The sequence below is a fragment of the Tachypleus tridentatus genome, chromosome 11, assembly GCF_004210375.1.
Source record: "Tachypleus tridentatus isolate NWPU-2018 chromosome 11, ASM421037v1, whole genome shotgun sequence".
Lineage (NCBI taxonomy): Eukaryota > Metazoa > Arthropoda > Merostomata > Xiphosura > Limulidae > Tachypleus > Tachypleus tridentatus.
In genome coordinates, this window is record NC_134835.1 from 40,742,621 (window position 1) to 40,769,813 (window position 27,193).

At 36.4% G+C, this 27,193-nt stretch overlaps 1 protein-coding gene across 3 annotated transcripts in view; it reads right to left on the minus strand.

Annotated features, from left to right (window-relative positions):
- The window catches only part of Rab27 (RAS oncogene family member Rab27), a 53,735-nt gene extending 34,411 nt beyond the window's left edge, over positions 1–19,324 (minus strand). Inside the window, exon 1 of one of the 3 annotated variants that reach the window (XM_076466964.1) lies at positions 19,269–19,324. The gene's annotated coding sequence lies outside the window, so the exon portion shown is untranslated. The remainder of the gene's footprint in view (positions 1–19,268) is intronic. The other 2 variants (XM_076466963.1, XM_076466962.1) reach the window with 2 other exon arrangements.
- Positions 19,325–27,193: the final 7,869 nt, after the last annotated feature.

Sequence of the window (27,193 nt, forward strand, 5' to 3'; positions counted from 1 at the left end):
TTTTTGTAAATTAAAGATGTATTTCCAATAATACTTACTCCACTGACAGTTATATCTATTACTCGACCTCCAAAGTTTCAGCTCATCTAAGCATTGGTACAATTTTATCTTATAACTCATTCAATTGCTCTTGACAATGTTTGTCTCATGATACTCTCCACGTATGTTACGGCATCCCTTTATCCTGTTACTTTATATAAGCACCTGATTCAGATAATTTTATCACTTTCTCAAGACTGCTACCATTCTAGCCTCTAACACCAGCTCTTGCTTAGAAGGAAGTGTGGGAGTGTGTGAAATGAGGCAAGTACTATTAGAAATACCTTTTTGATTTAAGAAAATGTTAACTTCCAAAACATACCATCTCTCACATTTATAATTAGAATCCCACATTACTAATGAGGAGAGGTCAATCATGGCACTGTTCATGCAAAAATGTATGATTGGATCATAGGCATATCAACAGAAGATTGGCACCCTAGTGTAGGAACCATACTACATCCAAAACACACATGCTCTTTATACTCTGAACATAGTTTCTGTATCAAAGGTGAAACAGAACATAAATAATCATCACTATAGGCCAGCTTCAACCAGACAGTTCAGGTTCGTCAACTCAGTGTTGTAATTGAGAGATCTTAATCCATATGTCCCACATTAGTGACTGGGACAACTGGATCTTAACATTATATACAGAGGGACTTTTGATTGAATCCCAGCCTGTAGACATAGAATGATGCCTTCCAAACCACCAGAATCACAAGAAAAAAGTAAGCAATACTGAAGTGGACAAACTTTTCTCCTCTAGCTGAAGAAACCCAAAAGGCAACAACCCAAGCTGAGAATGATAAGATTGTGCACACCTTACTCAGCTAAAGGAAAAGAACTCATACAGTCTTACACTCCAATCAGATATCTGATCAACAAATATGAATCAGTATTACAAGTAGGCTCTTACGTAGACTGATGCTACTCTTAGTGACATCTGAGGAAAACATTGAGGAATTTTGGTAGGAGGGCCTCCAACTTTACCCTCTTCTCCAAGAGTGGAAGAACATAATCACTCTGAAGAATAAACCCTCTGTCCACCACCCTAGTGACTGGAAATTTCGTGTGGTAAGGACTTCCTGACTCCACTAGTAGAATTTGGAGAACCTTGAGCAACAGTGCAATAGAAAAAAAACAAGTTCCCTACATTTTTTTAAAAGGAAACCAACCCTGATTTATTCAATCCAAAGACTGGCAGGAATGGCAGAGTTCCCTTTGGCTTTACTTATGATAGTCTATGAATGGCAGTCCAGCATAATATGGTAATACTATCTGGTGAAGTTCTAGATGGTCTTATGGAACACCTCATTTTTATAGAGCCTGTTGCAACTGCTAGTGAGTATAGTCAGTTGTTAGTGCAGAATTGGATTAATAGAAGTACACCTGTATGGGCAACACTCACAAGAGAGTAGGATCCAATAGAAAAATATAAAAATAAAAATAAATAAGGGACAATGAAAAAAAAAATCACCCTTCCTTATAATATAGCAGATAAGGTCAAATGGCCACAAAGAGTAGATGAAAACCCTCAGAAGAAAATGACAGATCATGTAAATAATGAGAGAAGAGTATTGGAAAAAGTCCACATACCACTCTGCATGATGTCCTCCAGCAGGCAATTCAATCAGGCAGCTACAGATATAGAAATGTAACAAATCTTGTAAGGTGCAACTGTAAACTATCCCTTGCCTGAAGAAAACGTTCAGAAGAAGTAAAATGGATCAATTTGCACAGCCACCTCATTAAAATAATTAGGGATAAATATAAAAAAACTCAGAATCTCAATGAATAAAGAGTCAATTTCTAGCTGACAGAACATAACAAGTGATTCAAGTCCAATCAGTCAAACAGGCGAGAAATAGCTGGAAAATTAATTGATAAGAACAATTTATCCCTTTTCCTGGCTCCAGAGGAAGTAAAGACCTATCAGGGTACAGTAAGACATAAGTGGAGTGATAAAGAGTTCTGTGTGCATGTAATGTAAACAATTCCAACCTACTACTTCCACATGCCATCAACAATAAAAAATACACTTGAAAGAAAAGTTGATATATAGTACATGAGGTTAAAGCATGGAATAGATATCGAGACAAAGTATTTACTACCACCTTAATATGTCAGAAGAGTAGTAAAGGTGAAATGATTCTGTGAAAACAGTGATCTCTACAAACTGGATATCACAGGGGATTCAAATACTTTCTGATGTTTAGAATATTGAAATGTAGTTGATAAAATTGCCTTATATAAAATGGTACTAAACAAAGTACCTTAGTCAAAAAAACAAGATATATCTGTTACTTTTGGATGAATGGGGTTCAATTTCCTCTTGTGACATCATGGGTGACAGGTGCACTATTTTCTTTGATAAATAGCCATTCTAGATCTACAGATAGACTGAGACAAATACAAGACAAGACTAAAAGTTAAATCCAGATGCTGTGTGAACAACTGCATAACTTTCTCACATCAAGTTTCAGCTTGGGAATATCTGGGTGTAGTAAGTTGGACTGAGGTTGCATCAATAGAGATGGACAAAGAGGAAGTGAGATGGATAGACACTCTTGAAGATATTGTAGAAGAGGAAACCATAGTTTGGATGGCCAATCTGGAGTTACCAACAGCATTCAACAAGTAATAGATCAAATCATAGCAAGAACTCTTCTAGTTTTCAATATAGAAGTCAGCAAAGGAATCAATTTGTCCTCAATTGAATGTGAAGAATGCTGTTAGATTTTCAACAAAACTTAGAGAGAAGATAAATATGTCAGAAGAATAGTAAAGATGAAATGAATCTGAAAAAACTGTGATCTCTACAAATTGATCACAGGATCCCATCTGGAATACCACATATCCAAAAGAGGATAAAGTTTTTGGGAATCTAAACATATGTTGTTCTGGTGGTTATAAACCAAATTATGCTGTTATGACACACATGGAGGCATAGATATTCCATCAAATAACTGAGCAGTAAAATCTCACAGCACGAACATCAATATCAAATGAAGGAGGTTGGTTAATTTGGTGTTTAATGGTGCAAGCACCTAGGCTATCTGTGCCAAACATCCAGTAAGAAGTTAAAATTAAAGTAAAATTAGTAAAATTCATAAAAGGAAATTAAGGTAAAATAAAACAAAGTTTATTTTTTGAATTAAAAAACATAAATAGCATTAAAACCAATTTTTATATCTAGTCTACAGTGGTAAGTGAAAAACTACAGTAATACAAGGTGTAAAGGAGTTTCTGCAACATAAATGTAATTATAATAACTCACCAGGAAGACCAACAGGTAAGTTCAAAAACCTCCATTAGTCATCTGAAATTGGCCTTTCCAGTCCTGGTTTTGAGTTATTTGATGCTATGGCAATTTTCAGAAAGTAAAGTAATACAAGTTTTAAAAGACTTGAAGTAAAATTTTAATTATAACTCACTAGGATGACTAACAGGTAATTCAAACAGCAGCATTAGTCACATGAAGTTGGCCTCTCCAGTCCTGGTTTCAAGTTATTTGACATTACAGCCATTTTCTAATTTCAAGTCTAACCAGATGTACTTTGATTCTTAAAAGGGAAACACACTAAAATTGGTCTCCTGTATAAATTAAAAACTTAAATAGCATTAAAAAGATTAATGGCCTTTAAAAAACTAAAAATATTTCTAAGGTATACAGTGTCACCATCACCAATAACACTGTCTAACGTTACGGATAAACCTTGGGACAGAACATGTTTAAAATGGTGTCATCGTTGAGAGTCATAACAATGGCAAAACAGTAAAATGTGGCTTACTGTGACCAGAGTCTCACATGAACAACACATTGGTACATCAGTCCCAGATAAAAGAAAATGATGGGTTAAAAAACTGTGACAGATGTGTAGTCCAGTTACAACAACTTCCTCTTTCCAATCTTTACGAAAGCAAGACGGCCAAAGTGCAATATAGGGCTTTATTTGGAAAAGCTTGTTTTTGCATTACTCACTCCAGGCCGACTGCTAACTGGCATGGAGCCAAGCCTTGAATACAGGATCACAGTCCATGTATGTAGTAAGCACAGCAGTGATAGTGCCAGAACAGACAGATTTAACTGTGGTGTCGGCAAGCTCGTTCCCGTGAATACCAACATGGCCCAGTATCCAGAAAAACTGGATAGAAGTAGATGTTAAGAGAAATAGGTCAGTCTGTTTTGAATATCCGTGAGAACAGGGTGTGAACTAACATGAAGTGATTCCAGGGCCAGAGAAATAAGTGAGTCAGTACAAATAGTGCAATTTGAGAACTGCTTACTTTTTACATGATCCAGGACAGGAGAAAAGGCTTACAGTTTCAGCAGTGAACACAGAAGCTGTAGAGGGGATTCTGCATGCAACCACCGAACCACAAAAACCAAGGCAGAGCCCACATAGTCACCTGATTTTAAACCATCTGTATAAATAGGAATGGAAGGATGGTTTGAGAGATATTCAGCAAATAACAGATGTTATTTCCAATTAGGAGTGTTTGCTTTTCTCAGATGACTTAAAGATAGGTCACATTTAGGGAGTTTAATAAGCCATGGTAGGCTGGGCTGACCTAAGATACAGCAATGTTATCCAAGGACAGACCCAATTCATCCAATTGCGCCTGGATATGAAGGTCAAAAGGAGCAATGGCAGATCATCTGTTCTGAAAAAGTATGGCCCACCGAGGAAGGAAAATATAACCCTAAGGTGAAATACTTTGGTAAGGAACGAAGTTTCGAAGCATATAGTAAAAACAGTTGCAAATGGCAGAGGTGCAAAGAAGTTTCATGAAACTCTGTGTATAAGCTCTGAACTGGAGAAGTGCAGAAAGCCCTGATGCAGAGTCAAAGTTTTGTTGATAAATAGGATCCAGATACTAAAAAGTTGTTCGAAGTTCTTCTATGTAAAACTTGGAATTTTCTATTGAAATAAGCCGCAAATTTTGCATATAAAAAGCTTCACTGATTAATGTTTCAAGTCAAATCAGATGGTCTATGGTGAAGCGTTGTTGTCAGAACCTACACTGGGTGGGTGAGAGGAGGTTGTTTGATTCAAGGAACCAAACAAGATGAGCTTTAACCATCCTCTCTCAGGTCTTACAGAGACACCTCATCAATGAAAACTGGGTGATAGTTTGAAGGAATCTTGGGATTCTTCCCAGGTTTAGAGAAAGGTAGAGCAAGAGCCTCGCACAAGGCATCAGGAAAAACATTCTCCTGTCAGATCTGGTTAAAAACAATCAGAAGAATAACAAGAGAAGCAGCAGATAGATGGCACAGCATTTTATAGTGTGCATCATGAGGTCTGACTGATGTACTAGACCAATGAAGGGCCAGCTTGAGATCAACCAGTGTAAATGGATAATTATAGTCATAGAGACAACTAGCTTGAAAGGAAAGAGATGATTGCTCTGCCCAAGTCTTAAAGGCTAAGAAGAAGGAGGAAGAAGCAGAAGTGCAAGATACCTGGCAAAAGCTTTCACCTAAAGTATCAGCAATGCTCAGGGTATAAGATACTTCCTGGACATGAGAAAGCAAGATTGAGAGGGGGATAGAATTATAATGCCCACTGGCCTTTCAAATCTTGTCCCATATGACTTTGGAACTGATGGTAGAAAATATGCTGGTTGTGAACTTAATCCATGAGTCCTTTTGGCTTTGATGTCTTACCCACTGAGCATGATGGGCCTGCTGGAAAGTGATGCAGTGTGAGAGTGTGTGATACCTACAAAAAGTATTCCAGGCCTGATTTTGAGCCTTTCATGCCATGTGGCAGGCAGGATTCCACCACAGACAAGGATATTGTGGAAAATGTGTCGAGGATTTAGGAATACATTAAGCAGCTGCCTGCATAATACAGTGAGTTCTAGTTGCCACACAATCATCTGTTGATGGCTTACAGATGATGGCAGGATCAAGTTTTCTGAAAGCAGTGAAAGAGAATCAGTTTGTTTGATCCAGCACCACTGAGGTATGCAGGTCAGGTGGCACTGACCACAGCCAGTCTCTCTTAAAATTACAGGAAAATGATCACTGCCTCATAGATTACTGTCAACCCTCCATGAAAAGTGGGAGAATAATGAAGGGAAGCAAATTGAGAGATCAATAATAGCAGTCAAGGACAGACTAGATGCCTGGAAATAAGTATAAGAACCACAACTGAAAAGAGAAAGATTGTAATCAGAGAGAATAGGCTCAAAACAGTGACCTCTCCTATCAATATCAGCACTTCACCAAAGGGGATTATGTCCATTAAAGTCCCCCAGGATTAAAAAGGGAGATGACAACTGTTCAATGAGAGCATCAAGGTCTAATTGATCATAGGTCTCTCCAGGTGACAGGCAGAGAGAACAAACAGTGATGGTATGATCCAAGGAAACACAGATGGCTACAACCTCCAAGGATGTCTCAAGTGGCAAAGACAAAGTGGGCACATGCTGATCATCCAATAGTGCCATTCCTCTATGCAGTCGTCCATGACACACCTGTCATTTCTGTACAAAGAAAACTGCCAAAAGATGACTGTATTGGCAGGTTTCAGAAATGTTTCCTGTAAGGAAAAACATAGAGAATGGTAAAAAGCAATCATTGCTTTGATGTCATCCAGATTAGAACGTAAGCCTCGACAGTTTCATTGTATCAAGGTGGCAATTTTTATTTATGTGTAGACAAATTGGGTGGAGATCCCTTCTCTTTATGACCATTCTTTTTCTTTATTGTCTTTATTTGAGGGAGGTCTATCGACCTCCATGAATCCTACCTAAGGTTGATTGGGCAGGTCTTTGCTGTTGGAAGAGGATTCCAGTGACTGTGGACGTGAACAAATGACTGTTTTGCATCTTGGGGTGGGAGAAGATGTACCTGAAAAATACCCATATCCAGAACCAAAGGAAGTGGATCTTGGGGTTTGCTGCAATGTATGCTAAGGACAGAGATTAGTGTTGAAGTTGATTCATCAACTTTTTTAACCATGGAGGTCAAAAGACTTTTCATTTGGTTTGAAAATGATTCTTTGGGAGGCACAGAAAGATCCATCTGCACTACCACTGTAGTAGTGGAATGAAGTGCTGCAGCTTATGTTTGAGATGAAGTGGTGAACAGCAATTTTCAAACTTAGGGTAAGTCATGTTTTGAATCATTTTAAAATGCTGCACCTCTTTTTTCTCCCAATCATTTATGGCAAGAATGAAAGTAGGATGGGTGAGAGCTATTGCAATTGATGCAAAGAGGCTCAGTTCACTCATAGGTATTGCAGTCCTTGCCACTGCAATAAGCACATGTCAAGAAACCATGACCTGATGTCTTTGAGTGACCAAGCCACTGACACTGGAAAACATTGAGAGGGTTTGGAATGTATGACCATAACTTGGAAGTAAGATAACCTGCCTTGATGATGGCAGGTGGACGTGGTGATGTAAATGTCAGTACTAGGACACTGATAGTCATCATAATTCCATCTTTGTAAGTGGAGATACGTCTCATTGCAGAAACTCCTTGGGTACAGAATCCAGCAAGAACCTCTGACTCTGGAATGTTCTTCAGATCCCTCTCAACAATAATTCCTCACAATGAATTCAAAGTAGCATGAGGTGTAACCTCAACAGGTATATCCCCAATCACCTTTGAATGCAATAGGAGTTCATCGTGTTGACACAAAGATGTTTCCACCAACATGTCACCAGAGCAAAGCTTCTTTACTGACTTTGGAAAACCAGTAAGTCCCTCTAGTCCCTTCTGAAAAAAAAAAAGGAAAACATCTGCCCTAAAGATTTGTATGAAAGCTAATGTAGTATAAGAAAATGATTGCTGCTCAAAATCTTCAAGACGTGGTCATTTACCAATGGACTATTTTTCACTACAAGGTTTTATTTGGAGGATCCATAACAAAAAAAAGAATATTTCAGTGCCCACTGACCTCACCCACCATGAAGTCATATGAGGGGATGCACTACAATGCCAAATGAGAACACTGCAGCAAGGTCAGGGTTTGTGAGCACTATACCCAAACACCAACATCAGATACAATGTCCATAACACCTGTTGAGAACATCCAACACTGGTACTTGTTTGACCCTAGCCCAAGTGGACCAGCCAAATGACCCAAAGGTGCCACTCCAAGGCCACCTGTCTACAGGAATTCAAGGCTAAAGTGGTGTGTTAGAGTTGGGCCTCTCAATCACCAGGATCCTCTCCTCCCCTTAACGGGTCACCATGCACGGCAAATACATGGGTGGATGTTTAGATTCCAGAGGAGGTAAATTGAATGAACAAAACCTTCCCTGGGAGGTCCCCTCACCACATACAGGAACCCACACCTAGGAGCAAATGAAGGAGGAAAAACTAAATAGTCACCCTCAGACCTTTCAGCCATCAAGGAAGAAGTAGATTCAAAGGCAACTAGAGAAAGCCCCAAAATCTCAGAAACCCAATTGTCTAACTGAAGAAATAGAGTACATAGTAGCTGATTGAAACTGTCCTCTTGACAAATGACCTAATAAATGAAAGTGCCAGAAAAAGAGAGGCCAAAGTCTCTCCATACTGTCCTGGATCATCATAAAAAATGACCTAAGAACCCCCTAGATAGATACCTCCAGACCAAATATACATCTCAATCTTACAAAGAATCAGATCATGAACAACCTCAGCCAATAGAGACTCCCCTGAGATGGAATAGAAGAGGTCTGATTGGCCTTCATGATGGATTAACTCTAACCTGCAAATTCATGTCTAAAAACAGCATTCAGATTTTTTTTTTAATAATAATAATTAAATACAATTCATACAGAAAGCCACTGGGTGACATAAAAATTGCAACCCAGGAAATTAACTATTGTGAACTTTTTGTAAAGAAACCTGTGTTTTAACACTTTGTCAGGAAAAAGTGATAAAATTATCTGAATCAGTTGCTTATAGACATTACCCAGGTAGAGGGTACATTGATGTAGGTGGAGTGTATCATGAGACAAATGTTAGTAAGAGTAGCTGAGTGAGGTATAAAAGATGAGTATGTGAGAAAAAATCAGACCAATGCTTATATAGGCAAAGTTGAAGACCTGGGAGTGGAGTAAGAGCTATAAGTGGCAGAAGAAGTATGTTCTGGAGAGAGGACACTTTGCTGGAACCTGTTACTAGAGGGTGAAAACAATGCCGATATGCATAGTTACTGATTATAAGCAGGACTGAGAGGCATAAGATCCTGCATCAGATATTAGTCTCAACATTGGAAAGATATCTTTATATCCTATTGGCAGAATTTACTCACATCAATCATGCCAGTTCCATTAAAACAAGCTACTGGCATGCTACCATCCACCTGCCAGCTATTTTGTTAGTGTGGACAGGACTATGAACTAGAGATGCAAGTGGTCAATGGATTATTTAAAAATAATACATTGAAATACATTGTCCAGCCATGCATAAAAGTGCATTCATTTTGATCTTAGGAGTATGAGATGAAGTAAATACTGTCTTGAAAAGCTTTCTAAATTTTATGACATCAACACTCTTTCAAGAAATTAAGCTTTCAGACTTTGAGAAGTTCTCTCTCACTTGTTTTATCTTCATACTACACACTGACACAGAGGCTGGAATGACCACAACAGTTAAACAGGATAGATATTTGTTTTGAATACTGTTATGACAGCAGCCAGTGAAACAATCACCACTGAAAGTTACAAACCAACCAAATAGCTCATCCAAGATTACCCATAGAAATCTAAATCATGTTACTAAAGGATAACAGTACATTATACTGAAAGTTGTTGATTGTTACCTTATTTGTCTGACAACACTCCTGTATATCTGGAGATCTTTTCCAGACATCTCAGCTGAGATGAGTAGCAAACACTAATGCCAAAAGTTGAAAATTAATTTCCAATAGATTCTTAACTCCTCTTACATGCCCTCTACATGTGAAAACATTTTGCTTATCACTAGCCTTGAAACAACCCCCATCTACTCTCAAGTGAGGTACTTTTATGATAGAATGCAAATAAACATGCAATAACCCTCCACTGACAAGAGTGCAACATAACCCCTAGCACAGCTCACTCCCTCTCCGCAGATTAGCTCAAAATCACTTTTATATCAAGCAACATAACAATACGACAACAACGGTAATGGGAAGAAGAGTTAAGAATCTATTGGAAACACATTTTCAATGTAAAAAAGAAATATTAAATGCTAACATGATGTCTTACTTCTCTCACACAACAGCTACAGTCCCACACTGACCTGATGTAAGGACTGATGTAACATGACCTACATAAATCCCTTCAAAAAGTGCCTGTAGGAAGCTCATTAGGTATGTGAACAAAAAATATGTAAAACACACCTATGGCTGACTGCTCCACTTCTGAAACAGGTATACTCTTTGTCTGTATCACACAATAAGGGTGAAATCAAGGGAGAAATCCCATAAATTAAATGAAGGTATCACTGATATAGAGTGGCAAGAGTACAGTGGAATGTAATTGGGAGTTCTACCTCAACTGACACTTATTGTACAATAATACAAGTTCCTAGCCCATAGAAGAAAGAAGGTCCTCTATCATTCACCTCAGACACAGAAACTGCAAGGGAAGATCTTCCATTCTATGTATATACATCATAATGTGCACGTCCAACTTAACCAACACAACTATCTTCCAAGAACCAACATCTGGATGCTGATAGAAAGCCAGACAGCAATGTGGTGTGTCAAATTGAATCCAGAATCAGGCAGCATTGGGAATGAATTGTCCAGTCCATGTTAGGAGAAGGATGACCACTCACATATGAGGATGTGTGTGTGTGTGACTGGTACAGCTCCAACCAATACAAGTACTTCCCCAGAACTAACATCCAGGTAATGGAAGGAAAGAGGGTGCCCAGCTGGAGGGATTAATTGCATTGTGGCAGAAATCATCCAGTCCATAATAGAGCAGTATTTGGAAAAACATCAAGTCCATAGGAGGAGGAGGATGTATACACAATCTACACTGGCAGAACACCATCATACATGATTCACCACCCTAGCAGCTATAAGCTGATGAATGTTAAAAATTCCAATGGAAGAATGGGGTGGAGAGTAAATGCACTGGAGAGTCTGGAGGAATGCAACACCAGAGACTGTAATGGGCAACAGTAATACCTTATATTGAAATGCAGACAGTCCATCATTTAGCCACATCAAAGTAGGGCAGGGGTGAGCAGCAATCCTCTTCTTTACTCGTGTTACTCAATGAGTGTGTGGGACAAGGTAACCATATTTATGATACAAATACTATGAGGCAAAACCTACAAGTGGTCTTTCAAAACACCCCATTTCAATGGTGGGTATTATTGATTTGAATGGTCATACAGTACAAGTTTAAGAATAAAATATACCCAGTCAGGTAACGTTTGCCACTAAGCAAGATCTGTTTATGCAAGAAAGACCCCTGTACAAAAAAATAATAATATAAGCAGAGCACCTACCCACTTCGGGAAAAATCATGGAACTCAAGATAGTGATAAGAGCTATACAGTAGTCTGTGTAACAGGAAATAGCCAGGTAATGCAGAAAATGCAAGGTAAATGTATGAGGAGTGAACTATCTTCAACATGACAACAGAATCAGGCACCTGGAAACACAATAAGATGATGAATTTGATGTGAGGATACTTGGAAGAGATGACAACCATCAGGTAAATTGATAGAATAAGTCAGATAAATCAGTTGGCAAATCCAACCAATAACAGTAACATGAGAAATATAATAACAAATAGAAGGTTCCAATGAATAAACAAACTAGAACCAAGAAATAAAGCAGTACAAACCATATAAGAGTAGAGATGTCAGATAGGACATGAGAGGCAATCCAGTTTGGAAAGAGGATAAAGGTGAAAATGGAAGTAAAGGCAATTTTGTCCTCACATACAGCCTACATTTTGAGCAGAAAAGACTGATCTGGATAGAGAATGACATAAGAAAAGTAATATGTGAGAGGCCCAACAAGAGCAAATATATCCAAACAATGATGGTCACATGCCAAGAAGAAGAGAAAAAGTGTCTTTAAGGAGAGATGATATAAGAAATAGAAAGACACGAGTTCAAAGTGAAGAAGAGAGAAAGAATGGAAGATGACATTGAGATTCCAATCAGGGATGGTGAAAGCAAAAGGAATGAAACAAAAGGTGAAGACACAGCAAAATGTTGTGAAAGAAAGATGGGTGACAATTGCCATGTACTAGTAGATGCTAAAAGCCCCTTGTCAAAAAGTCAGGTGCAGGAGAGTAAGACAGGATGGATGAATACTGGAAGAAGAAGACTAATGATGGTAAGCATACCACTTACACTGATACATTGATATAAAGTAGGGATGCACTGAATGGGAAATCAGTGAGAAAATTTGTTGGGAATTGGCAAGGAACCAGACAAAAGCCATGCATGAAAACAAAGAATTGGGAAAGAAGGATGAAACACACCTAAACAATGCTGTCCAAGTGGAGAAGAGGAAGTATCTATAGTCATGGGCACAGATGTGGAAACTGTGGTTGTGCCAATCAAAGTGGATAAACCATGAGGATTCAAGATGAGGTGGCTTGTATTACAGAGGACATTGGAAAGAAGATGAATGGGAGGATATACATAAAGGTAATGGTACCCTCAATCCTGACTGAGGACCACAGCCAAAGGATGAGGAATAGGAGACCAAACTCAGGAAGCATGGAATTCAGTTGAGTGATGAATGCATCTAGTTCCAGAGTACCACACAGTGAACACAGCCAACTAAACATCTGAGGACTACTCCACGAAAAGTATCTTGTTGGAGCTTATTAAATGATCCTTGAACAGATTCAGGGAAACTGGTATATAATAATCAAAAAGTGGATATTATAATGTGATGGATAATCCTTTTTATTGATAAAAAAGTAGCCCAAGCTGCTGGCTGGTTGCCATTAAATCTTGCTAGAGTTCAAATTAGGGACATTTGCAGATAGTCTAATTAGTTATGCTATAACTAAAATACGTTTGTTCAGCTTGAAATATGTACCAACAGAGCTTCAATACTCTACTATACTTGTACAACTTCTTTTGGAGAAATATTATGCATACATGCTGTTTTACAATTCACAAATATGAGAAGATAAGGTTGTAGCTTTGTGACTATTGTTTATATAACAAGCCACAGCAAAGTTTGATATTTGTGTTTACTTTATTTGTATTAAATGATACCGTAGCTTTAACTTAACATTCTGCTTACTTATTAAAAGCTACAAATGTAATCGGTGTTGCTTACGATGAGCCTGCCTCAATAAAATAAGACGGTCGCATTGATTTACGTATCTATGCATGAACCACTTCCTTTGATCTTCATCTGGATAAAATAGGGTACAATTATCGTCAAGAATGACTCATATCACATTATAGTCACAGACGGTTCTAAAATATAAGTAAACAAATTGGGTATTTGTGTTACAGAGCAACTACATTCTGCATAATGCTGAAGACTCTCACAAGCAGCCACTTACCTGCTATAAAAGCAGTGACCACAAATGTATTCTCAAGTGGGTTTTTCATCATCATGATTGACCACAACTAAAAAGCATGATCAACATTAATATTGGTGAATGACATACAGGCAGTATTGCACAAAAGTAAGCATGTTTGGTATACAGATTGGAAAAAAAAGCATAATAACTGCATAGTAAGACTATCACCTGGATGTTATGTCATGCTGAAGGAAATTTAAATGGTAAAATTAACTGGAAATTCATAACACATCTAAATGACAGGATATCAATCTTCACAGCACTAGTAAGGAGGGTGTACTAATCATATAAGAACTTAACTGATATTCAGTAGAAGTGAGACTGCTGAAAACAAAGTGCTGTTTGGTGTAGCTAGGAGAAGTAAAATATGAGAAATCAATGAGACAGAATACAGATATAAGACTACTGTAACATCAGCAGAACAGCTCTCTTCTATTCCCTACAAGCCTCTTTATCCCTACTTAGCCAATTTGACTGACCTTGTAATCATCATATAACCATGAAACTATACATATAACAGATCTGTATGTATTAAGCACACCTTTACAAAAATCAGTAAGCTTTCAAAAACATTACAAGTTTCTTTTACAAAAACAACTTTCTAATAAAGCATAAGCTAAAGATTTGTCTGTGAATTTATAAAGCTTTTACTGTGGTTGGGAAAAAGGTGCTCTTCATGCTAAGAATAAAAGTACTTTTTCTTACAATTTTCATATTTCATTTCATTAACCTCTAAGAGTTACTAAATGAATATCACAAGTTTAATTTCAATACAACTTTTTACTTTATTTCTTTACTTGTTTTATCCTAACACTGACTACAGTGAAATTATTAATATATTGTAAACTGAAAAGTTAAAAAATTAAAGTTGAAAATCAATTTTTTTTTCTAAAATGACTGCATATTCTAACAGACAACCACAGTTATTTATCCTAAGGTTTTCACACTTTTTCACAACTGCTTTTGTTTGACTATATTGTTCTCTGAACCATGTTTAATTGGTGTAACAAAATAATTAAATTATTTGACTGGATTTTAGGATAAACAATCAACTTACATCAAAAGACGGTAGCCCATGTGTTCTTCCAAGAGAAATCAAGAACATTTTTTACATTCAAGTTTTTCTTTCTGAACTAATAAGTTTCTAATTTCTACATTTTACATTTATTAAAAATATACAGCACCACATAAACAGGAAATTTAAGGGCAATTCGAGACACAGAAGACATTAAAAACTATGTTCTTGGAGATTTTTGTATATTATTCAATATCAATAATTTGTAGTAGTTTATATTTTAAGAATAGCAGTAAAGAAAAATGGTAGGGTTACAGCTATAAATTATATATTAGAGCTCAGAGGTATAACTTGAACTACAATGTAAGATTAGGCTTAGGACATGTAATGGGACATTAGGGTTAGATATAATTTAAGTTATTGTTAGATTATAAAATGGGATAAACAGTTTTATTAAACACATATAATCTAAAGACTAGTTGATCGTTTTAAGTTTAAACTTGATTACTTGACTTAATTAGTTTAAAATGCAACCCAGACTAAATAAATTGTATTATTACATAAAACGATAAATATCAGCTAGTCCAAAGTAAAGACTAGTGATTTGTCACTTTTATATAACTGAAGATAAACTTAATTACTTTACTGAGAATATAAGATAGTGATAAATACCATAATATATTTGATTCTCAAATATTAAGCTTAACAGTGTTGTAAAATGGTTACCAGTACTAATACTGAGTAGTTATGGCCAAGCTACAAATACAATGGTTAAGACTAGTGTAGGAGTTAAGCATTTACAGTTTGTTAAGTGTGATGTGTTCAATGAGTGGGGTTATTTGGGCACTTTGGTTTCTATTAGTAAATGTGAAGGAAAAACACTTTTAGTGTGATCTTGTTACAGACAACCAGGTGATACTGATAAAACTGATGACAATCTTTACAGTAAAATTAAGATTTCAGCTGTTAACGAGGTAATGATTATTGATGACATTAATTTAAGGCATATAGATTGGGAAATGATAGAAGCAAACCACAAGAGTGAAAGGTTTTTGAAAACTGTTAAATATGGCTTTCTTCATCAATTGGTCAAGCAATTTACTGGAAAAAATACTATTTTAAACTTGATTAACTTCTAATATAAAAATGGTTTAGATTCAATGTTCAGCTACAATTAGATTAAGAATAATGATATTTTGATTTCAAAAAAGCAAATGATGAAAGGACGTGAAAATTATTTTTTGTGATTTGGACAGTTATCTAGAGACACTGATTGGATGTGAAGAAATTTTAAAGGTAATTTTATACATATTCAAGATAAACATATTCCATATAACAAAAAAGAAGGGGTTGCATGTAGAAAACCATGGTGATTCACAAAGGGAATAAGAGATAAAATTAAAGAAATGCATAATACATTTAACCTGACTGGCATGAAAAGAGATTTAGAATATTACAGAAGATAAAGTAAGTTGATCATACAGGATATCAAGAATAATGTATGAAAAAAATGTTGGCTCAAAATGTAAAAAATTAACAATAAGTATTTCTTAGGACTTTTGGGAATAATAAAAGAAGGCTTGTATCTGATGATTATGAGATGTCTGGGTTATCAAATTATGCTTGTTCTTCAGATTTTACTTACAAAGGTTTATGCAATATTCTTCATTTTGAACAGCTGAAAGATGGAAACAAGAACATGTTCTGAATTTATTAAGAAAAAAACTGGGAATTTTAAAGAATGATAAGGTTCCTGAGCCAGATAATATTTCTAGAAGGATTTTGAACGAGGTTAAAGATTGTACGTGTGAGCCACTTGCTTTTATATTTTGTCCGTCCTTGAATAGTGGGCAGATGTCAGAGGATGGAAAGTTGGCGTTACTCCTCCTTTCAAGGGAGTTGATAAAACATTTGCCCATTAACTATAGGTCTACAAGTCTTAAATTAAGCTGTGGAAAATCTTTTGGAAAGTCTGATAAAATATATTTCCAAAGTCATTTAACAACATTTAGAATTTTACTGGATAATCAATATGGTTTCACTCATGGAAAATCTTGTCTTAAAAATCTTTTGACATTCTTTGAAAAGGTTACTGCTTATGTTGATGAGGGTAAGGGTGGATTTGGTTTATCTGAATTTTCAGAAAGCATCTTCAGGGTACAACATAAAAATCTTATAAAAAAAACTATTTCTATAGATGTGAGAAATAAGTTAGCTAGTTAGGTAGAAGAATGGCTGGATGGAAGAAAGACAAGGATTATTATAAATTGAATTCAGTCAAACTAGCTTAATGTCACAACTGGGATACCTCAAGGACTCTTGCTCTTTTTGATTTGCATCAGTGATACAGATGAACAAATAGTCAATAAATTACTTAAATGTGCTGATGATATCAAGGCCATGGGTGTTGCTGGCTGTGAAGATGATGCTAATTTACAACTGGAACTAAATCCTTTACTGAGTTAAGCAAATAAATAGCAAGTGGGTTTTAATTATACTAAATGTAAGATACTGCATGTGGGTTAATATAATTTGGATGGGAATAACCTTAACCATGTCATGAAAGAAAGGGATCTTGGTGTAATAGTCAATAAGTCTCTAAAGCCATTCAAGCAGTGTGCTGTTGCTAGTGGTAAGGAAAATAGAATTTTAGTATCTACAGAAATATTGAATACAAGTCTACAGAGGTTACAGTTTCATTGTATAAGTCACATTTGGAGTATTATATTAAGTCTTGACTCCTTACTATAGGAAAAACATTGAAATTTTGTAAAGAGTTCAAAGCAGGACTACTAAAATGGTGTTTGAAATGGAGAGATTAATATCTCTGAAATTGGTTCTTCATGAAAAAAGAAAAAAAAAAAGAGTTTGAGGGGATTTGATTGTGGTATTTAAGATTATTATGGGAATTAATAATGTTGATCCATCATCTTTCTTCATACTTAATGGTGAGAATAGTAAACAGGACAGAACAGGAGTAATATTTAACTAAAGCAATTTTATTCTTCTGACAGGATTAATGATCTTTGGAAGGAGTTCCTTTTGGATGTTTTAGAGACAATAAATTTATGTGAATTTAAGAGAAAGCTTGATAACTATATGAATAATAAGGGCTGGTTTTGATAGTTTTTTGTATTTATTTTTTTATTTAATAGTTCTTGTTTTGGTTTAGAGAATGGGGCAGATTAGATGGACCAATAGGTTCATTGTTGTCTCTAAACATTATGTTATAAGCATTTTTGTCTCTAATATGTACCTTTTTACATACGCAAGTCCTTCGTATATATACCTCATTCTAATAAAATATACTTAAATTTGTCAGGGAACATTTTAATAGCCATTACTGATCTGAGTATTCAAGAATACCTGTGTAGCTTTTCATAGTTTTGGGAAATTATGTACACAACAATTGTAAATGCATTAAACCCAAGAGAAATCTACTTCAAAAGAACATCAAACTGGTAGTGCAACATACAAAATATTCACCACACATATCTCAAGTTGGTGTGTGATTCAGTAGAGTTGACCAATAAATGGAATTTGATAACTGATTATTCATTGGGCTCATTAATTGGTTACATTCAACTAATTGATTATTCTCTCATACAATTTGGATAGTTATAGTAATCAAAAATAGTACTAAATAGAAACAATAACACTGACTATAAACTGAAAAACATTGAATTAATCAAAATCATAATGGTAATATTTCAAGTATTGGATTGCTGTGATAATCAAAAACAACTGGTAACTTTTTTTTGTTTTGATTAGTAAATTATTTTCATGACAAATCATTTAATCATAACTTCAACTGGTTAATTATTTCACACAACACTAATTAATGCTCATAGATAATCCATTATATTAATTACACAAGTTAACAGCCCAAATCTAGTGTTCAATAATAAACTACAGTTATAAAATACAATTTGTAGCATTATTGGTATTAACAAAATTGCTTCTCTCATTGACATTAGTACAAACATATTCTAAGTACTATTATTAGAAACAACCAATTAAAGTGCATGTGCCATTTTCATGAATTAACATTCCGACTGGCAGTAACGTCTGCTTAATTTTTACATTAGATGTTTGAATGGAATACTGTGACTGATATAAACTTTTCATAAACATAGTGTAAGAAATAAATTATGACTATGCCAGTAAGTGTGAAAGATATTTCAGCAAATAAAAACAAAAGAGAAAACATTATCTAAATTACCGCGTAAGATCAAAAATATTTTAAATAGTAAAATATAATTAGTTTTAAATTAATAAAATAAAACTAAAAAAGTATTTTTTTCACCCCAATCATGAGAGGATGAAACATAATTTTTACACGGAATCATCAGAATTGCTGACAATAAAGTTGGAACCATGTTCTAGAACTCGATAATCTACAACAGCGTTAAACTGTGAATAATGGAATGCAGTTTATACAGTATCAATACGCAAGTTTAACCCAGTGTTCTAATATTAAAAGTGAAACTAATAGTATACTGATTATTTGGAAAACTAAGACGAGTAAATCATAAACGTTAGTTAAAACATATTGTAGCCCGTTACTATCTTTACATCTTTGAGAATAATGCAAACAAGATGTATAAACTAGTTGGTTATATAAACAATGCTGGAATTTCTATTGAAATATTACTTCCGTTAAATTTAAAATGATAAAATAAAACACACAACTTACTAAATATATTTGTGTCAACAGGTGTGTCAGTGACGAGTTTCACGATTATCCCGCCATCTGGTAGGTATAACAAATGATAGTTTTTCATAACATTTTTGGAGAGAAAAATGGCAAATCATTTGTTGTTTGTTCATTCTATCGCAAAGTTACAGGATATAGAATCAAAACTAGGATTTTAGCGTTGTAAGTCTGCAAACTTACTGCTAACCCACTGGAGTAACATACCGAAACATAAAGTCTGAATTCTGCTTTATTTATTTATCACTCTAAATCACGCATCATCATTTAAATTGTTTGTTTGTTTGGAAATTTCGCACAAAGCTACTCGAGGGCTATCTGTGCTAGCCGTCCCTAATTTAGCAGTGTAAGACTAGAGGGAAGGCAGCTAGTCATCACCACCCACCGCCAACTTTTGGGCTACTCTTTACCAACGAATAGTGGGATTGACCGTAACATTATACACCCCACAGCACGGCTGGGAGGGCAGATCTTCTTGAATGGTATTTAAAAGTAATCATTAATCACATGTACACTTTGGTTTATTTAAATACTTTAGGTTCCATAATAAGTATATATGTTATTGTCTAATCAAAGTATTATTTAGATATTTTTATTTAGATGGCAATATCTATAGCTATAATTGCATCGCAGAGCTTCAACTAATCACTGAAAATTCCATTTTTAATTAAAGGCATTATCTTACTAATATATATATAGTCTCATGTTGTTAATTCGGATCACTTGTAACTCTAAAAGTTCGGTGTTTGATACTCGTGAAGGGCAGAGTGCAGACATCCGTTCTGTACTTTTATGTTTAACAAACCAAACTAAAGATGGCATTACAAAAATAAATTGTTATCATAGTGAAAAGTGTATTTATAGAATGCTACCTAATATGTTTCCTAATTTACTTGGTTGTTGTGAAGTAATAAGCTACACAATAAGATATTGTGCTATGTTCACTATTGGTATCGAAACTGTTTGTTGTTGTGTTTTAGACTTCTAAACCTTTACCTGAACAACTGCGGAGACAACTGTACTGATAAAAGAAAGTAAATTAGGCCCGGCATGGCCAAGCGTGTTAAGGCGTGAGACTCCTAATCTGAGAGTCGCGGGGTCGCATCCCGGTCGCGCCAAACATACTCGCCCTCCCACCCGAGGGGGCGTTATAATGTTACGGTCAATCCCACTGTTCGTTGGTAAAAGAATATCCCAAGAGTTGGCGGTGGGTGGTGATGACTATCTGCCTTCCCTCTAGTCTTAGACTACTAAATCAGGGACGGCTAGTACAGATAGCCCTCGAGTAGCTTTGTGCGAAATTAAAAAACAAACAAAACAAGTAAAGTATTTTAATAATGTATAAGACAAAACAAATTAACAAATAAATGTAAGTTTTTTTAACAAGTAATATTAGCTTTAAATGGGTCATGCTCTTCCACGAATTCAGAATAGCGTAATTAAAACTTTAAAAACCAAAACAATGCTGAACTAAAAATATTTTTTTAAAAAACCTTCCTCTAGTCTATCATTACTAAATTAGGACTGTTAGTGTAAATAATCCCGGAGTAGCTTTGTGCGAAATTCAAAATAAACCAAACCTTCATAAAATATTAAAATCTGTCATCATATTCTACTAAACTCACATATATATCAACAAATATCACAAAATGTTTGTCTCTGTTCCATTGATATGTGTTACTTCTATATAGTCTAAGAACAGAAGCTATGGTAGAATTCTATTAACGCACAGTTTTTTTTTATCTATGGCTTACTTCTATTTAAAGATTAGGCTTCATTTAAAACATGAAATGTCCCACTAAATAAAATAACTGTTGTTGCTATGGTCGCAAAACCTGTTCAGAGATCAAATAGACTAGCTTGCCATTTTTACGAAGTTTTTGTTTTATAAGTAAGTAAATATATAAAACTAATTATCAGAAGCCAATATGAATGACACTGACAACCTTACAGATGATGAAAGCAACCACAAAAAACTTGAGTAAAACCAAGAAAAGTACTAGATTTGTTGAAAACGGGAATGATCTAACACTGGCTTAAGCTCCTCAGTAATGTTGAAAACACCCTTCAAAAATACATTACCAAATGAACGTTCGTTCCATAAAACTAAGTTGTCTTATATAAAACATATTGAGCACAACATGAAACTGTGTAGTTTGAGATGAGCCATTTACAAACGTCAGGTTTCTTGTGTAAAAACAAGAAAAATGGAAAGTATCTGCAGAAATAGTTTTTTAATGACGATATGGAGGGCTTTTTCTGACGAATGTTAATTCGCAAGGTCTATCTATATTTTGATAGTCTTGCAACTTTAAATAACCTTGGTTATTACAATTATTATAGAATTACCAATCGCGCACGTGACAGATGCATTTGCCTTCAATAACTAACGTGCATTAACAGAGCTAATAATAAAGTTGTCCGTAGAAGTATTATACAGCTGTTCCATATCATTGTTGTTATTTCAGGTGCAGCAGTAATCATGAATGCCAGAAAGACTCTTATGAATAAATATATCGCATTTTACTTTTGGTGCCGAAATATAATAAGGAGGGTTTTCGTTCAAATAGCACCAAACCATTTGTCCAGAAGCTATTAACAGATGATTAGAATACAGAATTTCTTGTTCGTAATGCTACGGTCATCTATGTTAACAATAGCAATAATAATAATATCGAACCTAGAAATCATAATCTCACTAACATGAACCTTTAGTAAGCTGATAATTGTTGTAGGTATTTGTGAATACATACATACTCAACATGTTGAAGCCGATTTTACTAATGGTAAAAACATTGTCGCTTTCATCAAGAAAAGTATGATTAATTTAAGTCAGCGTAAAAGTTGCAGCCAAGAGGTGGAAAACTCCATTGCAAACGTCAGATGGCTATTAAATCCATGAATAGGAGAGTTAAAAAGGAGAGTGCGAGCCTTAAGTAAAGTCAAGCTTACCTCACAAACCCGTTGCAATGAATCTTTTCTAAGGATTGTTTGCGGACGATGTAGTGCATTCCAAACAACAAGGATAAACTCATCTGAGGACAGACTTGATACAGAAATACTTTATCACTTTCATCAGAAGCAAACGGAGAGGGCTGTGTGAGAAAAGCCAGTCTCATAGGATACAATTCAACTGTTTACGACGTCTCCTAGTTTGAATAACCTTCCCATACTTTTTCAGGACTTTTGTGATTTAGCTATTGAAATTTATCATATCTAACAGGAGAAATCGTATATTTAAAAACATCTCTCAAGCACATCTGTTCTATCAAAAGCATGACTTTGACCTACTATAGATTGGAAACAAACACGCCAGGTGGTATCAAAGGTTTACTCCATGTGGATAACTTGTGATAAAGCAAGAACTGGTAACCTAATATTCCGTAGTAAGTGCCAGTACTGTAAAGGAGCAATAATTATTTGAATTATTTGCTCATATTGCGTCTTTATATCGTAGACTCTCACGATAATAAGTACACACTTCTGCTTCTTCCAACACCATGCTCCCCAGAGGCACAGCGGTATGTCTGCGGAATTACAACGCCAGAAATCGGTTTTCAATACCCATGGTAGGAAAAACACCTATAGCCTTTTTATGTAGCTTTGTGCTTAACTTAAACAAAGAAATAATCATGGTCAGGTGGTTCAGGTGCTTGTCTCGTAATCAGTGGGTAGCGAGTTCGAACCCTCGTTACATCAATTATGCTCACCCTTTCAGTCGTAGGAGCATTGTAATGTGACTGTTTGTTGGTAAAAGAGTAACCCAAGAGTTGCCAGTGGGTGGTGATGACTAGCTGCATTTCCGCTAGTCTTACACTGTTAAATTAGGGACGGCTAGCGCAGATAGCTCTCGTGTATCTTAGCGCGAAATTCAAAACAAGCCGAACCATAAACAAACAAAGCAGTATACATTTCATGAAAATGGTCAGGAATGAATCTTTACTAACGAGAGTGATGTCCAAAATGCAGGTGAGTAAGTGATAATAATTATTGTGAACGAAAAAAAGTGGGGCTCGAATCCTTATTTCCGATATTTACACAAAGCAACTTATAGGTTGTAAACTTGAGAGAAAACAACTAGAATAGGGGCGTTCGGGAATACCTATAAATTCCAATCTCTTTCAATAAATGTAATGAAAATATATTTTGGTGTTATTTCAATATATTTTAAAAATATTGTTACTCCTTACCACGTAATTTATGTCTCAATTTTTTTAATGTTTCCTATTCTGTTTCAAGAAAAACTAATATGCAAATTGAGATGAATACTGTACAAAGAAAACTGAATACAAGAGAAAAGTACTGTTCCAGTTTAATATTAAAAGAGACGCAAGGCAGCAACTAAAAAAGTAGTCCCAAAATCAATTGAAAATTTTGTCATTCTGAAATGAAGTCGAGTTCTTGGTAGATTATATGAAGCTAAGGATATTCATCATAGTAGAAAAACTGTTTTTCATAACCTCCAATGAAAAGTTAAAGGCGCCTCCTACAAGTATCATATAAAGAAGAAATTTCTGCTATATGCTAGGGCAAAGTTTAACAATACCTTTGTGTCCCAGGAAGAGAATAACACCATGCAACACAAATTTTGTTCCTGGATAGTATATGTTATTTCTTAATTGCTTGTGTTGTAAAAGTACAGAAAATGGCCATTATTCCCTTCAAACTTTGCTTCTGTAACCTGGATAATGAAATTTAGAAATTAACCTATTTTCTATATAAAAACGAGCAAATTTGTACATTTTCATTTACATAAGGTCTGAATAAAACAGCATATGAATCAAGATTTACATGTATTTATACTAAAGTTATACAAAAATGTTTAGAAGTGAGTAGTTTTTCGAGATTTGAGAGTGTAATGTAAATCACTTTCACGTATCAGCCCCCAAATATAGTCTCTCATTAGGTTTTCGTGATAGGCTTCTTGGTAGCGGCGTTCAAATTCCAGTATATTTTGATGGAAGCGCTCGCCTTGCTCCCATGTTTTCCTTGAATTTATCAAGATGAGCGTCAAAGATATGGACTTTCAAGGACATCTTGCAGCCCAATTTGCCGTAGTTCTTCACCAGAGCCTCAACCAGTTCCACATAATTTTCGGCCTTGTGATTCCCCAAGAAGCCTCGAACCACTGCGACAAAGCTGTCCAAAACTTTTTCTCCCTTCTCACTGAGCTTCTTGGGGAATTTTGTGCACTCCAGGATCTTCTTTATTTGTGGTTCAACGAAGACACTAGCTTTGACTCTTGTCTCAGACAGCTTAGGGAAAAAGTCTCGAAGGTACTTGAAGGTTGCAGACTCCTTATCAAGAGTTGTGACAAATTGTTTCATACGACCCAATTTTATGTGCAATGGTGGGAACAACACCTTCCGATGGTCTACTAGTGGCTCACGCTTGACATTGTGCCTCCCCACATAGAACTCGGTTCGTTGTAACCAGTGCTTCCTGTTGTAGTGCGTTGCGGTGTCCCTGCTGCCCCAAAGGCAAAGATAACAGGGAAAGTTGGGAAAGTCTCCTTGGAGACCCATCAGAAATGCCATCATTTTGAAGTTTCCGGTAACCTCTAGCCATACTCATCATACTTCAAGGCTTCCAGCAAGGTCTTGATGCTGTTGTATTCCTCTTTGAGGTGCATCGAATGAGCTAAGGGAAGAGATGAATACTTTTTCCCGTTACGGAGCAGCACATATTTGAGTCTTCTGAATGACTTATCAAAGAAGAGGCGCCACTCGTTCGGGTTACAGACAATTCCAGTTTCTTCGCACAGACTGGATACATTGTGGCACAAGCAGAGCCCATCTTGACAAGTGAAGAAGCTTGAAGAATGCCGGTGACTTGCGACTTGCACACTTTCATCTAACAAATCCCATTCCTTGAACCTGGATGTCAAAAGCTCGGCATTCGACTTTGTTAGATCAAGATCTCTGATCAAGTCATTGTGGTCTCTTTGGTTGGGGTAGTATGGGTTTCTCTCACCAGCTGCACCTCTGAAATTGTAATCTGGATCTCCAACGTCTACCTCCTCTTCTGATTTGCTGCTCTCTTCTGAGAATGGCTGCTTTCTCTCTGACGGAGTGGGTACAGAGAGCTCAGGGCAGTGTGGCACTGGGACGATAGATGATGGAAGGTCTGGATACATGATAGCAGCTGCATTCTTGCTGGCCCGACGTTTGGAAGGGTCCACCATGCAGAAGTAGCAGTTGCTTGAGTGGTCAGTGGGTTCACGCAAAATTCTTGGAATAGCAAACTTCATGGCTCTCTTTTCCCCTCTGTGCCATCCTGCAAAAGAGCAAAATACAATTGTTATTATGAAGAATAAATTTATTTTATCCACAACTAATGTGTAAGAGGTTCATGCAAAATATTTGATATTTTTTCTATCGTATTGGAAATGCCCGGCATGGCTAAGTATGTTAAGGCGTGCGACTCGTAATCCAAGGGTCGTGGGTTCGCATCCCAGTTGTGCCAAACATGCTCGCCTTTTCAGCCGTAGGGGCGTTTATGTTACGGTCAATTCCACTATTCGTTGGTAAAAGAGTAGCCTAAGAGTTGGCGGTAGGTGGTGATGACTAGCTGCCTTCCCTCTAGTCTTACACTGCTAAATTATGGACGGCTAGCACAGATAGCCCTCGAGTAGCTTCGTGCGAAATTCAAAAAATAAACAAAGAAACTATTGGAAATTGAAAACATATTTAAATTTTAAAAGGTCTAAAATTTGTATGATATAAAATCTTACTATTCAAAGCAAGCAAAAATTGTCCGTCTTACCTTCTAGAGTTTTTTTGCAGTGCTCGCAGGTAAAATGAGGTGCCCAGGGTTTGTTTTGATCCCCGACAAGCATGCCGAAATATTCCTCGTAGGCTTCATACATTTTAGCAGATGCTATCACAGAGTAGTTTTCGCTCTTGTCTTGATAAATTAGCCACATACATGGCAGAACGTGTCTAGAGAATGCTTGCAGCTTCTTGATGCCATCTCTGAAAAAATCAGATAGGGCTATGTGTTTATCAAGGCAGCTAGAACTAATCTGAAGTGATGGGTGGTGAGACCCTGTGTATATATACTCTTCAAAAAAAGAAACGCACAAGGGATATTTTTGTTATTTTAAAGAGAAATATATGTAATAACGTTACAAGCTCAGAGTATGTGATGTTACACGTGTTAAGGCACTGATTGACAGACCAAAATGACAATAAAAGTTGTGCACTTTGAAAATGGAGGAAAACATCGGATTTTTCGCCAAAACGCATTCGTGTCCAATAAATTTGTTTGAGAGATCTGCATGTTCTGCAAGTGCAACATGTGCAAAATCCCTATAAAAGTGACGGGTTCTCGGTTTCCATAGCTCAGTGTTAAGCCACCGAAACGCAATACAGTTACGCCAAGACTGACTGAAGCACTGAAGCACAAAGCAACAACGCCATTGGTCGCTTGGAAGCAAGCGAATCTCGATCAGATGTTGCCAGAGCTGTGAATGTCCACCCAAGCACCATCACAAGGCTATGGAATCGTCACCAACAACATGGATCAACCTGTGACCGTCCACGATCTGACAGACCTCGTGTGACCACGCCCGCACAATATCGCTACATCCGGTTACGTCACCTTCGGAATAGGACCACCACTGCAATGTCTACTGCCTCAACCATACCAGGGCTGCGTAGGATTTCCGATTAGACCGTACGCAACCGTCGACGAGATTCTTAGGCCCCATGTGCAACCCATCATGGTGAACGTCAACGACGTTTTTCAACATGACAACGCCCGACTTCACACAGCCCGACTCACCACTGTCTTCTTGAGACACCACAACATCAACGTTCTTCCCTGGCCCTCCAGATCACCAGATTTAAACCCCATCGAACATCTTTGGGACGAGTTGGACCGACGTCTGCGACGGCGACAACCTC